Below are 5,004 nucleotides of genomic sequence, written 5' to 3' on the forward strand. Positions count from 1 at the left end.
GGTTCACCATCTTAGCTGTAGAGGGCAGTGTCACTCGCCCATGTGGGATCCAAATGGGCGGCCCTTCTGCTCAGAGCTCATGCTCCCAAGCCAACTCTTAACCAATGAGCCACAGTGATCATTTTTAATGGCAGCTTATGTGCTATTTTGTAGCCTATTTAATCATCTTTCTGCTTTGAACATTTAAGCTGCTTCCAGTTTTTCCTTTTGTGACTGATTCTGCCGTGAACAGCTATAGGCCTATCACATTGTTGTTGTTTTAGCCATTCTAATAGGTGTGTGGCTTTTTATTGTTTTGTTTGTTTGTTAGTTTTTAAAAACTGCTTTATTGAGATATAATTCACATTCTGCTATAGGCTGAAGGTTTGCAACCCCTCAAAATTCATGTGTCAAAATCCTAACTCCCAAGGTGATGGTTTAGGAAGTGGGGCCTTTGGGAGGTGATTAAGTGATGAGGGCAGAGCCCTCATGATTGGGATTAATGCCCTTATAAAAGTGGTGCCAGAGAGCTAGCTAGTTTGTTCTTCCATGTGAGGACACAGTGAGAAGGCACTATCTGTGAAGCAGAAAGTGAGCTCTCATCAGACATCAGATCTGCTGGTGTCTTGATCTTAGACCTCCCAACCTCCAGAAGTGTGAGAAATGAATCTCTGTTGTTTATAAGCCACCCAGTTTATGGTAGTAATATAACAGCCCAAGTAGACTAAGACACATACTATACATATTTACCCAAAGTGTACAATTCAGTGGCTTTTAGTATATTCAGAGAATTGCACAACCATCACCACAAATAATTTTAGAACATTTTTGTTACCCCACAAATACATCCCACACCCCTTACCGACCTGTAGCCTGTAGTAAGAAGGCTGGAAATAGGGTGTGGCTGAGATGGGCAGCCCTTGCTCTTGGCTTACTCCAGTAACCCAGAGCTTAAGATCAGCCCCAGAAGTCAGCCAGCTGTCAGACTTCCCCTATCATGGCAACTTCCCGCTGGCCTGTTCAGAATGTCCCCATAAGCCCCTCTCCTTCAGCTCCTAACCCTGGCTGCCTTCAGCGGGGACAGAGTGAGGGAAGAAGGGCTGCCCCTTGCTCTACTTAGGCCGACAGGGCCACGTCCACCTCCCCTGGGGAGCTGGAAATGAGAAGTGACTCCAGTGTACAGAACTGAGTCTGTAAGCTTGGAGGGGTGATAGTAGTGAGGGCCCCAGTCTTTTCATCTTTGGTCCTAGTACTCAAAGCTTGAAAGCCACGACTTCTCTTCTCTGTGAAATAAAAGCAGATTCTTAATCATTTTAGCCCACCGAACCCATCTAAGAGGCTCCATGACAACAAAAAGCCAAAAAGAGACAGAGGAAGTAAGTCAGTGAATACTTTTGTGGCCCAGAAGTGCCCTCCCCACAGGTGAAGGGTTCTCCTTACGTGCCTCAGGACTAAGGACAGGGAGGCAGGGGGGTTGTCCAGGTTCCAGTTCTATTCAGCAAACTCTTGTCCAGCACCTGCATGTAGTACCAGGCATTGTGACAGACTCTGGGACACAGACAGGAATGTCCTGATGGGGTTCACAGGCTAGGAAGAAAAATGAGCCCCCACACACCTGTAACATAAGACAAAGTGTGACAAACATGAGGAGTGAGGTAAGAAACATACTGCTACAGGGTTTAAGGAGAAGAGAAATCTACTTCAGCGTAGTGAGCTGAAGAATGCATTCCTGGGGGAGGTGACACGTAAACTAAGCCATAAAAGATGGTTAATGTTTAGATGGTGGGAGAAGAAAAGGCAGTTCACAACAGTTGAGCATGGAGATGGGAAAGTGAGAGAGGGCTAACAATAGTCTGGTCCCAGAAATCCCTTCCCCTTATTCTTTCTGAAGCTCTTCGGAGATAGATCCAGGATTGATGAGGGAGGCAAAAGGAAGAACTAACCATCAGAAGGATCAGAAATTGGGTTTTTGGACTCGGGGACTGGAGCCCCCGTAGTGGTGCCTGTGAGAGCAATGGGACATGTGTCTTGAGGAGGCAGGAGGCAAACAGCAGTGGCTGAAGCTCTGGACTACGGCAGGATCCAGATTCCCTCTGGCTGAGGTCTAACTGGTCCAAGGTGGGAGGTGGAGAATGACCAGAGACTTTGATCACATTGGGAGGGGCCCAGCCTCCTAGCAGGCTTCAAGACCAGCCAACCACCGGTCTCACTCACTCCAGTGACCTGGGCTTAAGTGAACTTGGAGGTCTGAGTGGGGTTCCTGAATGTCAGGGTGTGGAGCAGCTTGGCTGACAGCCAAAGAATCAGGATCAAGACTGGGGGAGGGAGGTGCTGGAGGTCTCCTGGTCTCCAGAGTGGAATGGAGGGTAGTGCATGCACAAGGGACAGAATGAGGGATGGCTGGTCCCATTGAGTTAGTTGGGACCAAAAATTGTCCTTTGTAAATTATCTCCAGAGAGAGGAGAGACTGGTGAGCACTTTTTGTGACTCAGACGCATTAAAGTACACACCTTCTCAAATGAAGTTAGTTACGTTCAGACAAATGCAAAGAGACATACAGAATTCATATTTGTAGGGCCAGCCAAGTGGCTCAGTTGGTTAAGAGTGAGAGCACTGAGCAACAGGGTCGCAGGTTTGATTCCCACATGGGCCAGTGAGCTGTGCCTGAGCTGAGGTGCTGCTGAGCTGGTGAGAGCATGTGCTCTTAGCAGCAAGATTGCCGGTTCAACACCCGTATGGGATGGCGGGCTGCACCCCCTGCCCCCCACCCTCGCAACTAAAGATTGAACACAGCACCTTGAGCTGAGTAGCCACGAGCTGCCAGTGGACGGCTGGATGGCTCAGTGTGCAACAAGGTTGCCGGTTTGACTCCCGCATGGGACAGTGGGCTACCCTACCCCCACCAACTAGATTGAAAGCGGTGACTAGACTTGGAGCTGAGCTTACACCCTCCACAACTAAGATTGAAGGACAACAACTTGACTTGGAGCTGATGGGTCCTGGAAAAACACAATGTTCCCTTTCCCCGATTCCCCAACACTGTTCCCCGATTCTCCGATAAAAATCTTTAAGAAAAAAAAAGAATTCATATTTATAAAAATCAAAGAAGAAAAAACCCAAAGAGAAAAGAAAAGACTGCCTTGCATGGGAATGATAAACGTCAAATTCAACAAGATGGATATCCCTGAGTTGAGAAGGAAGGGAGAGATCAGAAGTGGGGCTTCTATTTTATTTGTAATATTTTAGTTCTTAAAAATGTTTGAAATAAATGTGACAGACTATTAAAATGGACAGAGCTGGTGGTTGGGCCAGAGAGATTTAGTGTATTCTTTATATATAGTCTACACTTCACAGTGTGTTTGAGATACTGCATTATAAAAAAAAAATCAAAGGACTGTACTTCAGGAAATCAGTTGGGGTAAGGAGTCAGCATGTCCTGGTTGGGGGCGGACCAGGGTGAAGACAATGGCCAAATGTCTGGGACCATGTGGAGGAGGGGTGGACAGGCAGACCCAGGCTGCTGAAGCTGGCAGGGGGCATGAAAGGAGGTGCCAAGGAGTAAGATCAAGATACTGTCAGAGTTAAGGGCTGGCCCCAGGTTAGTCCCGATGTTCAAGGAAGTGAAAGCGCAGGAAAGAGCGGTGAGGTTGTGTGTGTGTAGAGGGTGTGTGCCCTGTGAGCCCCATAGACGTGGCAGCTCCGGGTAGGGGCTGAGCTGCCTGGCAGGCTCTCCCTTGCCCCTGCTGGCCACCAGTCCTGAGGGAGTCTTGTGCTGCCGACCGCCCGCCCGCCCGTGGGACAATGCACCAGGTACTCTCCACTCACCCCCTCCTGCCCAGCTGGCCTGATTCCCTGTAGGGGCCCCTTGCCTTTCACCACTTTCTGCTTCCCTTTTTCCCCTCCACATCCGGAGCTGCTTCTCCATCCCTGTCTGGGAGATCTGTGGCCTTGCCCCCAGAGAACCTCAGACTTTTCAAGGCAGGGTGGGTAGTGGGCTTTCAACATGTGAAAGGACACTTGTTGAGGATGGGATGGGGTGGACAATGTGACTGAGAGACTAAAGGGAGTGGGTTTGTTCTGAGCAGCCTTTCCTGGACCCCAAATGCCTACCCATAGGGAGGGCCAAGTTGAAGGCTTAGAGTTAGAGGAAGGGCTCCCACCCCAGGTCTGCTTCTGATGACCCATCTCAGTGCAATGAGGCTAGGGAGAAAAGGCTTCCTGAGCCTGTGATGACCTTGCCAGCTCTGAGGTTTATAGTTTGGAGGCTTGCTACCTTCACAGCAACACCCCTAACCCCACACTTCTTAGCAGGGTGGGGACAGACAGAAGTAAGGATCATGATCTCCAGGTTTAGGCAGAAGAGCGCTGGGACCCTGAAAGAGGTAGCGGCTGGCATGGTGTCTCCTCAGTTCATCCTGGGCAAAGCCAGGGATCCACCATGGACATCCCCTCCCTTCCAGGCCCCCAAGCCCAATCCTGAGACCTGGGGAGATGTTATGGATATGGTATCCCTCTTGCCTCATTCCAAGCTTCTGGGGTTCCTGTCCCCTCTTCCTCTCCCTAGGGTACCACCACCACCCCCCACCCCCTGCCACCCGCCTTCCATGTGAGTAGTGGGAACCTAGGATGCTGGACAACTGACTCCCTTTACCCAGGACCTTAAGCAGCGGTTGCTTGCTCACCGCCCACAGCCCAGGATGTGGGGCAACGGCCCAGAGTGTGCTAAGATTCCTGATGCAGGACACAGGGTCTATTTAGGGATTTTGTTGGAGACCTAGGAAGAGAGGGCGGTGGGAGGGGGCTTGTAAGGCCAAACTCTATATGCCAGAGTGTAATGAAGCACCTCTCTTTGTCCCTTTCTGAACAACTTTGCCTCCCTATCTCTGTTTCTTTTTTCTCTATCTCTCTATATCTATCTTCACTGCTGTCTCCTTATCTCTTCTCTCTCCCTTTTTCTCCTTGTCTCTTTCTCTTTCTCTCTGTATCCCCCTCTGTCTGTCTTTTTCTTTTTCTTTTCTCTTTTGC

This window comes from Hipposideros armiger, unplaced genomic scaffold (assembly GCF_001890085.2).
Source record: "Hipposideros armiger isolate ML-2016 unplaced genomic scaffold, ASM189008v1 scaffold_11, whole genome shotgun sequence".
Taxonomy (NCBI): domain Eukaryota; kingdom Metazoa; phylum Chordata; class Mammalia; order Chiroptera; family Hipposideridae; genus Hipposideros; species Hipposideros armiger.